Genomic DNA, 11,406 nt, shown 5'->3' on the forward strand with positions numbered 1-11,406 from the left:
CAGTGTTAACACCGTTTAGAAGAGATTACCTACTACATCCTAACGTCTTCTTTGATATCCCTGTTAGGACGCGTATTCGTTTGCTTTTAGGAGTCCTCCTAGGTACAGAGTCAGTTTAATGTTAATGTCCAACACCTCCAGATGAAGAAACCTGGGACTCGGTCAACCCGTAAGCCGCAAGTACTTCGGACGGACTGCTCCTTGTTGCTGCTGCGGTAGCCCATCGCGGAGACCACCCTTATCAGTTATCCAGCCCTCTCCAGGACCAATTTTTGTGTTTTGGTTTTTTTTTTATAGTTTTTATTGACATTTAAGGCTTTAGAACTGGATAATTTACTGAAACTTGGAACATATCAAACTTTATCAAATTTCAAAGTTTTATTAGTCTGTAAACACAATGAATGACGATGCTGGGGGGGGATTGAGATGCCCTCCCTCCCTTCTGTGTCGGTATATTATGTTTTTTGCACAACTGCGGTCCGGTTACTTTTATGGGTGGAGAAAGTGTGAAATTTGCTAATGAATGATTAAGAAACCACCGAATCAACCAACCATCCCCAAAGTGGTGTTTAATTTACTGACGTAACTAAAAAATAGTATTTTTTAAATTTGGACTGGCTAGATTTTAATTAAAGAGAATGACCCAAAATGCTGTATTTTTTTTTTATGTCTCTACGACACACGTTCCCTTGTTGTTAATGTTACAAAATCAATCCGGAGGGTGTCTGCGTTCGGAAACTGAGAGATTTGTACAGATTTTATGGAAATTCCAAAGAAAAGGTTTGATGGGTTTAGATTAGTAGGATGTTTTCCGTGTGGCACTTTTAGGCTAGGTTTCCACTTGGGTTTTTGTCCTGCGTTTTTTTTTCTTGATGAAAAACGCCAAGAAAACTGCCACTGCATTTACCTGCGTTTTGGCGTTTTTTCTGGCGTTTTTTCTGGCAATTTAGCCTTTCTGTGGAAATTGCTTTTTTGACCTTAGACAGTTTTTCCCGCCTTTACACGTTAGAAGTTTCACCCAGCTAAAAGGGATTAGGATAAATGGCAAGTATCTGCCCCCTCCTGATGTCATTTCCTTGGTAGAGTTCTACTTAAACGCCCCGGCGGACCCTTTTGTCTCTTTTCTGTGGTTTGTAAGGCGTGCTTTATTCCGAATGTCTGCCCCTCTAGGAAGATTGGCCCCAAATGATGGTGCAAATTGTTTGCTGTTGCTTTTGGCACACAGGATCCAGTTGGTTTGTTTGTAATGGATGTTTGTTCCAAATGGTGTAAAATTCAATATGAACTTTGTTTTGTGTGAAACTGTTTGTTTCCAGCCTATTTCTCGTAGGACACACAGATACCGGGTCCATCCTCTGCATTGTAACTGTGGAAAAACGCCATAAAAAACGCCAAGGCAATAAACCCACATGGCTTTTTCATGGCGTTTTTTTCTCTCCCATAGACTTCTATTGGAGAAAAACGCCAAGATTTCCTTGCAAAAAACGCCAGTGTGAACAACCTGCGATTCTGAAAAACTGCCACAGAGCCCAAAAAAGCAGAAAAACGCCAAAGAGGACTGAAAAAACGCCAAGTGGATATGGCATTGTGCGATTTCCTATTGAAGAACAGCTAACATCTGGCCGCAGTGTGGCTGAATTGGCGTTTTTGTGGGCGTTTTTAGCAAAAAAAAAAAAAAAAAAGTGGAAACCTAGCCTCAGGATGGAGGATCTTTGCCGTGTTAGGACTCCTAATTAGCCTTTTTATGGCCTTTTTGAAGCCTAATTACAGCTCTGGGAATAGATCACATGATTTGGCTTAATTAATAATTCACTTTTTACACATGCTGTCCTTCCATACATCTGCCCAAAAAAAGGGATCCTCGCTTTAAACAAAAAAATAATAAATAAAAAACAAACAGATCTGGGTAAAATAGGGGGTTGCTTGAGATTTGGGGGTCTATTCCCTAAAAGGAGAACCTGTAGGAGGTCTGTGGTTGAACTCCCTAAAGTCACTATTTATTATGAAGGTCTGTCCCTGGTTTCTCCAGCAATTAAAGAGATGCGGATGCTTTAAATGAATTAACTACGCCTTATCCAGGTACAGCCGAGGTCTTCCAGCAGCGGACGCTTAATGAGGATGGACTTTCATCATGGATAGTGAATAGGAGGACTTTAAATGGTGACGTCCCGTCCGGTGGGGCAATGGAATCCCAAAATATAATGTCCGTGTTAGTAACTCAGCGAGATTTAACTTACATTTATTAGGAAATATAGATCAAAATTTTGGTGATAAAGCCACTTTTCAAGCTTTGCTGCCAAACACTAATTGTAAACAGAATGGGCTTTATTCACTAAACGCAGAGTTGTGTTTCAGCTCCTTGGCTTTTATAACATATAGTTAAATCAGTGAGATGTATTCAATAACTCCTCGGCCATTAAATCTTCCATTGTGTATTAAGCTTACTTTCAAATATCAAAGCCATAGGGTGGATATGATCTACATTATTAGTATAATTGGACACATTTTATATAGCGCCGTCATATTCCATAGCGCTGTACAATGGGGTTACGTCCTGTATTTGTGGAAAGGCCGTATATTTCAATTGTACTTAAATAACGGATTCTTCTTTTGAGAGGGTGTCGGCGAGCTGTCCCTATAACCGCGGACGTGTTAATCGGACCGGTTTCAGTTACACAATGACACAACCGTCTAGTTAAAGCAGAGAAACAAGTATCTACAAATCTGCTTTTTCCCCAATCACTAAAAAAAAAAAATGGGACAAAATATACACGTAAAGTAGTCACTCCCTAAAAAACACCCAAGAATATAGTTTTTAACATTTATTGCGCTCGTCAGTAAAGAAAACCTAACTTCTAGTATTGCTTTGCAAAACACAGCTTTACTTTACTATATTATACAAAAATAATAATAATAACTTAAAAAACTCATTTACCAGGCTAGCTAAAGTTCATATTTCTGATGTGATCTACGACGCGTAGTTTCAGGTGAAACTCCAGCTGGGGGTTCGGTGAAACTTTCCTGGCTGTGATCCTGTAGTCCCCGTCTGCTCGTTGTGTCGGGGGGGGGGGGCGCATTACTCGTCTTTTACTCACTGGCAGCGGAATCATCGGACTGTTGTGTATAAATTGCAACATTTATTTGGAATAAATCACGGACCCCATCGTTGTATTGCCTGGCGGTTTTCTAGGTCACAGCACTGTATGTTATGCTGAAGGAGAAAATTGTTTTTTTTTTAATGGGATTTTCTCTTTTTTTAAGGGGGCAATCGAGTGGCCGGAGTGTCCCTTTAAGCCGGAGTGCAGAAGCATTCACAAAAGAGACAGAGCGGAGCTTTAAAGAGACGTCTCATCAGTTGCATGCATTAAAGTACAAATGACTGTTGGACTGTCCCTTTAAATCAGCCTTTTGGCTTAATCCACCAAGAATGTCTATTATGTTGCATAAAAGTAATAAAATCTACTGGTCCCGACGTACCCCCCTAGTAACAGGACCTTCCTCTGAATATACTCCATTAACTACAACCTCCTTCCTCGTAACGCTCGACCATTGCGTTATCCATTCAACAATTTCCACATCCAAACCCAAACATTGCAGTTTGTCATATGCCTTTCCGAAATCAACAGCTTAAACGGTTAAAAAAACAAGTTCGATTGACCGGATCTTCATGCTGTAAACCGGTGCTGTTTCTGATCATGCAAACCATTTGCTCCCCGATATTTAAGGATTCTTTCCATTAAAGGCACCCAAATTTGTGAGCAATACCCCCATTTTCCCCACCACGGAGCTATTGCCCCCAGGCTAGGTTGAGTGGACATTCGCGTGCCTGCGAGGGGTCTGTGGGGTTCAGTTTGTGTTGGTGGGTGGCCAGCATGTTTCCATTCACATCATTTTATTGAAGCAGGTCAGCATGAGTGGTCTTTTTATCGGGGTTTAAAATGAATGATTTATTTATTTATTTTGGGGGGCTAGGACCCCATAAACATGATATATGAGGCTGATAACCATTGATTTTACCAGGACCAGATTGAGGGGATAAAAACTAAAACCTATAATTTAAGATATTTTTTGTTAAATGGCATTAAAAGGCACTCAAAGAAAAGAAAAGAAATCTAAAAAGAAAAAAAACCCAATATAAAATAGAATTTTTAATCTGAATATATAAAACAATAAATAATAATAATATTTAAAATGTAAAATTTTGGAGGTTGATTACAGATGGATTATATTTCAGGATTCCATTCCGCTTCTGTCCGGGACTATGTGGTGTTTTACTGGATTCTTGTTAAAAACAACCCCGTCACTCCACGCTTCCCGTTAATTTGTATAAACATTACTCAAGACCCGACATAATAAAACAAACCGCCGTGCGTTTTATTGGAAATATCTCCAATAAGGATTATAGGGAAGGGAAGGACGGAAAATAAAGGCTAGTTTGGGGTTTTTAGGATGCCCTTTGTGAGCAGGAAAATGACTAATATGTGTAATGTTTTCTCTGGAAGCCACTGAATGTGCATTTCACAATAAGCATAGTTGCCGAGTGTCCTGAACAAGCAGGTTTATGTATCAGCAGTCCCGGAAAATGTTCTGTTTGTTGGGACTGCGAGCAGCTGAGCGCATACGGAGCCCAACGTGGAGAAAAAAGACGAGGCACATCTTAAAGGCACATAACTAAATACAGCGTTGGAGATATCAATACTGCCCGACTCCTCCAAATAAATATTATCGTGTGCCGGGTACTACCGCCAAGCTGTGCTTCATTAGCCCAGGACTAGCCGGGAACAGCAGAATCCGCATACTTGTAGCAGGAGAAATGATCATAGCCCGATTCCCCCTGTCGCTAGCCAAGACTCAGTGTAGGGGAAAAACACACTTTCTTATACCCAGATAATTGAATTAACACAAAACTCGAACACTGTTCCCCACCCAGTCCTCACAGTAACTAAGGATAGTATACAATAGTCTTTTTGTAATCCAATTAGCCCCTAGTGCCCAACTCTGGGACCCCCTGTGGATATCCATTACTGTGGGGCAGTAAACAAGTGGCCCCGGGTCCCCCTTGAGAGTTATCCAATGGATAGTTCGGGGTCCCTACTGTCTCTTGTCCAAATATTGTCCTAATCCGAGCGACACCTCTTTAAGGTTCCATCGAGTTGTGGCAAAGCTCCTATCCGCTCGGCAGTTGCAGTGAGTTTCTAGGTTTGACCCGGTAGGCGCATGAAGTAGGGCTGCAACTAACGATTATTTTCATAATCGATTAGTTGGCCGATTATTTTGTCGATTAATCGATTAATCGGATAAAAAAAAAGAATGTAAATTTTTCATTTATTTAAAATAATTTAATAAACAAATGATGTTAAATAAAAACAGCAGAATAAAAAAAACTTTGATAAAATGCATTTCTTGTCTTTATTTCCCAACCAGCCCCCCAATTGATGCACATTTGAGCCCAGGCTTGCCACGCTGCCCCCCAGACATGCCACGCTGCCTCCCAGACATGCCACGCTGCCTCCCACATATGCCACTCCACGCTGCCTCCCACATATGCCACTCCACTCTGCCTCCCACATATGCCACTCCACGCTGCCTCCCACATATGCCACTCCACGCTGCCTCCCACATATGCCACTCCACGCTGCCTCCCACATATGCCACTCCACGCTGCCTCCCACATATGCCACTCCACACTGCCTCCCACATATACCACTCCACGCTGCCTCCCACATATACCACGCCACGCAGCCTCCCACATATACCACGCCACGCAGCCTCCCACATATACCACTCCACGCTGCCTCCCAGACGTGCCACGCTGGGTCACAGACCCGTTCACAGCACACTGACACCATACTTTTATAAATAAGTACTGGGTTAATCTTCACTACCCCCAGGATTTAGATTCCCCTTAGTCTGCCCCCCTTTACCTCTAACTGCGCCTTAAGTTAACTTTATTAAATTAATCAAATTAACCCTCAGTCCTCATCATTGAATTAACCCTAAACACCCCATTAACCATAACTACCCCTAAATTAACTCTAAATACCCCATCAAAACAACTACCCTAAATACACCATTAACCACAACTGCCTCAAATTAACCCCAAACACCCCATTAACCACAGCTGCTCCTAAATTAACCCTAAACACCCCATTAACCATAGCTGCCCCTAAACACCCCATTAACCATAACTGCCCCTAAATTAACCCTAAACACTCCATTAACCATAACTTCCCCTAAATTAACCCCCACCTCCCCTAACTTTCAGCAGCCCAAATATTAATCTTATACTTACAGTTAGATGAGTGTCACAGCCATGTGGTTCTGGCCTTCTGGGAGAAGGAAGGGGGCGGGGCCAGTTGTCACAGTGATTACAGGGAGGGGCTGGTAAGTAGGAGCTGCTGCTGTGAGTCAGACTAAACGGATTATATAATGAGGGGTATTTTTCAGAGCGTTTGCTCTGAAAAAACCCTCATTTTATAATCAATAAAAATCGATTCAGCTAATCGATAATGAAATTCGTTGGCAACGATTTTCATTATCGATTATTATCGATTTTATCGATTAGTTGTTGCAGCCCTAGCATGAAGCCCTCATGGCCGGTCAGGCTGTAGAAGTCTGAATTGGGCAGGCACAGGGTGACTTAGACATAAGAGGGGCTTGGGGGGCTGAGAAAGGAACTCCCCCATGAATCTGCCACGGCCCCCTCCCAAACTCAAACCTACCCCCTTGGGTCCTCAGTCTCAGGGGGTTACTGTGACGCCTGCACACCCCTACCGTAAGCCTGGATCCCCGCGTTTCCCAGGGTAGTTCCCGTCACATACTGTAATCGCACCAAATTATGGATCATGGATAATTTTGCAGGGAACACTTAATTATCACGTGCTTTGAAATATTCCTTTGCCTATTTTTGGTCGCCCGTTCATTAAGCATGCGCAGAAATATATCGTAAGTCGTAACATTATTGCACCGGGTAAAAATAAACACAAAACGTGTGAAATACCAAAAAAAAAAATCCTCGATGGGATAAAACCTCCTGTTTTAACGATATTTTTGGCCACTGGCCACTGCGAGAGGTATATTCCATATTCTGGATGGGAGGGGGGCAACTCCTACCCAGCTTAATCAAGGACAGATTATCCTATTGGGCAATCTGGCTTCTTTTTGCACCACAACGCAGAGGTCTCCATAGGATTCCTCGCTTACTCTGCGCCTGCGGAGGAGCAATGGGATACGACGCCAAGTTCCTGCGTTCTTCACAAAGAGACAGAAAACCTCACCAGGGCAGCGAGGGGGGGCAATATCCCGCGTTACAGCAAGGGCCGATGAATCTAGCTGTGCGTCAGATAATGACGAGTCAGAGGAAGAAGATGATGGCCAGGGTCCATCTGCTAAAGCCAGGCGTGGAGAGCCTGACTCTAAATATAATTGGGTGCCCCCAAATATGATAGACCCAGTAATCCCTGCTTTTACTGGGACTAATGGCATCAGATGTGACATTGATGCTAGTGAGCCAAAGTCATTTTTCAATTTAATGTTTGCCCCCGAGTTTTTTGAGCTGCTAGCAGCTCAAACAAACCTCTATGCAGCCCAGTGTCAGGCAGCTGACCAAGGAGACAGAAGCCAGACCTGGTACCCCACTGACCCCCATGAAATTAAAAAATTTGGGGCCCTGACCCTTATGATGGGCATTGTGAAAAAGCCCACTATACGATCATATTGGAGCACAGATCCCATAATATCCACCCCTGCTTTTTCCCAAATAATGCCCCGGAACAGGTACTTTGGGCTCCTAAAATTTTTACATTTTAGTGACAATTCCCAATGCCCCCCTAGAGAGCACCCCCAATTTGACCCTTTATATAAATTGAGGCCCATTATTACCGTATTTGCTCGAGCAAATGCTCTGAAAAATACCCCTCGTCTTCTAATCGGGGTCTTCTTCTAATCAGACCTCAAATAGAGGTCTGATTATGAGACTAAGATCCAGATCCCCCGCACCGCTGCAGGGGACCTGGATCCTCCTGCCCCCCCCCCGCATTTAACACCCCCCCACACACACTTACCGGTGCTTCCTGCTGTATTGCCGGGGCAGCGGGTTGACGTCTACGCGATCCGCGTAGACAGCGTCCGCTGCAGCCGGAAGGAGGTGTGGCTAGCAGCGGGGGTTGTCTGCGTCCGTCGCGCATACCTTCCCCGACTGTCAGAGATCAGAGTGCGGGGAACTCTGATCTCTGACAGCCGGGGAAGGTATGTGCGACGGACGCAGACAAACCCCCGCTGCCAACTCCACCCCTGCTTTTTCCCAAATAATGCCCCGGAACAGGTACTTTGGGCTCCTAAAATGTTTACATTTTAGTGACAATTCCCAATGCCCCCCTAGAGAGCACCCCCAATTTGACCCTTTATATAAATTGAGGCCCATTATTACCGTATTTGCTCGAGCAAATGCTCTGAAAAATACCCCTCGTCTTCTAATCGGGGTCTTCTTCTAATCAGACCTCAAATAGAGGTCTGATTATGAGACTAAGATCCAGATCCCCCGCACCGCTGCAGGGGACCTGGATCCTCCTGTCCCCCCCCCCATTTAACACCCCCCCACACACACTTACCGGTGCTTCCTGCTGTATTGCCGGGGCAGCGGGTTGACGTCTACGCGATCCGCGTAGACAGCGTCCGCTGCAGCCGGAGGGAGGTGTGGCTAGCAGCGGGGGTTGTCTGCGTCCGTCGCGCATACCTTCCCCGACTGTCAGAGATCAGAGTGCGGGGAACTCTGATCTCTGACAGCCGGGGAAGGTATGTGCGACGGACGCAGACAAACCCCCGCTGCCAACTCCACCCCTGCTTTTTCCCAAATAATGCCCCGGAACAGGTACTTTGGGCTCCTAAAATGTTTACATTTTAGTGACAATTCCCAATGCCCCCCTAGAGAGCACCCCCAATTTGACCCTTTATATAAATTGAGGCCCATTATTACCGTATTTGCTCGAGCAAATGCTCTGAAAAATACCCCTCGTCTTCTAATCGGGGTCTTCTTCTAATCAGACCTCAAATAGAGGTCTGATTATGAGACTAAGATCCAGATCCCCCGCACCGCTGCAGGGGACCTGGATCCTCCTGTCCCCCCCCCCATTTAACACCCCCCCACACACACTTACCGGTGCTTCCTGCTGTATTGCCGGGGCAGCGGGTTGACGTCTACGCGATCCGCGTAGACAGCGTCCGCTGCAGCCGGAGGGAGGTGTGGCTAGCAGCGGGGGTTGTCTGCGTCCGTCGCGCATACCTTCCCCGACTGTCAGAGATCAGAGTGCGGGGAACTCTGATCTCTGACAGCCGGGGAAGGTATGCGCGACGGACGCAGACAAACCCCCGCTGCCAACTCCACCTCCTTCCGGCTGCAGCGGAAGGAGACGTCAACCCGCTGCCCCGGCAATACAGCAGGAAAGTGGAAGCACCGGTAAGTGTGTGTGTGTGTGTTAAATGGGGGCATAGGGCATTTCTGGAATGCCTTATACCCCTATATGCCACTCTGGCACTTAGGGGGTTAAAAGGCATATTATGGGGCAGAGTGGCATATAGGGAGGTATAAGGCATTTCAGGAGGCAGAGTGGCGTTAAGGGGGCATTTAATAGAGCACTATGCCACTCTGCCCCATAATATGCCTTTTAACCCCCTAAATCCCAGAGTGGCATATAGGGGTATAAGGCATTTCTGGAGGCAGAGTGCTCTATACAATGCCTTATAACTCCCTTAATGCCACTCTGCCTCCTGGAATGCCTTATACCTCCCTATATGCCACTCTGCCCCATAATATGCATTTTAACCCCCTAAATGCCAGAATGGGATATAGGGGTATAAGGCATTTCTGGAGGTAGAGTGGCACATAGGGGGTCAAAAGGCATACCATGGGGCATAGTGGCATATAGAGGGTTAAATGGCATATCATGGGCCACAGTGCCATATTGGTGTGGCAAGCCTGGGGGCAGATGTGCGTAACTGGGGGACAGGTTGGAAAATACAAGTAAATAAAAACAAAAAAACTATTTTTCTCAATCATAGCTTTTATTTAAAAAAATAGTTTACATGAATCAACATTTACTGGTAAAACTTTTTTCCTTTAGGGTCGTCTTATATTCAGGCTTTTTCTTTTTTTTTTTCCTAAGTTAATATTCAGATTTTGGGGGTCGTCTTATAATCGAGCAAATACGGTAATTATTTTTCAAGTAAATTCCCTGAAATTTATACCCCCGATAAAAATGTGGCTGTAGACGAGTCCCTGGTCCTATTCAAGGGTAGACTGAACTTCAAACAGTATATCCCGTCCAAGCGCTCGAGGTACGGTGTAAAGTTATATAAACTTTGCGAGAGTGGGACGGGATATACTGTTTCCTTCAGAATCTACAAAGGGAAGGACAGTCACCTTGATCCCCCTGGCTGCCCACAATCTGTGGGTACTAGTGGGAAGTTAGTGTGGGACCTGCTGTCCCCCTATTTGAATAAGGGCTACCACCTCTGGGTGGATAACTTTTATACCAGCCCAGATTTGTTTCATTTTTTATTTTTACAGCAGACCCCGGCATGTGGCACTGTTAGGCCAATCCGCAAGGGTTATCCTAAAAAACTCACCTACCCAAGGCAGAGGCGCGGCACTACCAGTGCTCTGCGCAGTCAGGAGCTGTTGGCCCTCAGGTACACTGACAGGAAGGATGTGTATATCCTCTCCACTATACACAACGAGAAGGTGGTACCTGTCAGTGTACGTGGGGAAGGTGATGCTCAGGGGCTCAAGCCTCAGTGCATCACCGATTACAACAAGAACATGGGGGGTGTAGATCTTTCTCACCAGTGTCTGCAGCCGTACCTGGCAGGGGCGTAACTAGACGCCTCAGGGCCCGGGTGCGAGAATCTGTTAAGGGCCCCCTCACCCCCCAAAAAAAAACATGATTTTTACCCAACAATTTTTTTTCAACTAATTCAACAAATTCAATTTACATATTGAATCATATCTGTAAAAAAATCAAAGAAAAAGGGGCGCATGTACAAAGGGCATAATCCAGGGGTGTCCAAGTTTTTTCTGCAGTGGGCCACTTCATCAGAATTGTATACGTGCGCGGGCCGCACTCATTTTTCACTGTGACAAAAAATATGGCCTTTAATAAAATATGCAGATTAAAATAAAGTAAAATGACACAAAACCTTTACTCTTCCTCTCACTGATTTCTGGGCCTTGAAAGTTTTGCGACTACAAATTCAGGATTCCCTAGATTTATTCTAGGGATGAACTAAAATGAAAATTCTGGACCAAAACATTCAGGGTTCACTTAGCCAAAACCGAAAATGACTCCCACCTTTAAAAATAATAATAAAAACTCACATGTTTAATAAAAGTAGGTAACACACAATTGGACA

Source organism: Sceloporus occidentalis, unplaced genomic scaffold (genome assembly GCF_023333645.1).
Source record: "Sceloporus occidentalis isolate IW3139 unplaced genomic scaffold, rSceOcc1.0.p SCAF_151, whole genome shotgun sequence".
In the NCBI taxonomy this organism is placed as follows: Eukaryota; Metazoa; Chordata; class Lepidosauria; order Squamata; family Phrynosomatidae; genus Sceloporus; species Sceloporus occidentalis.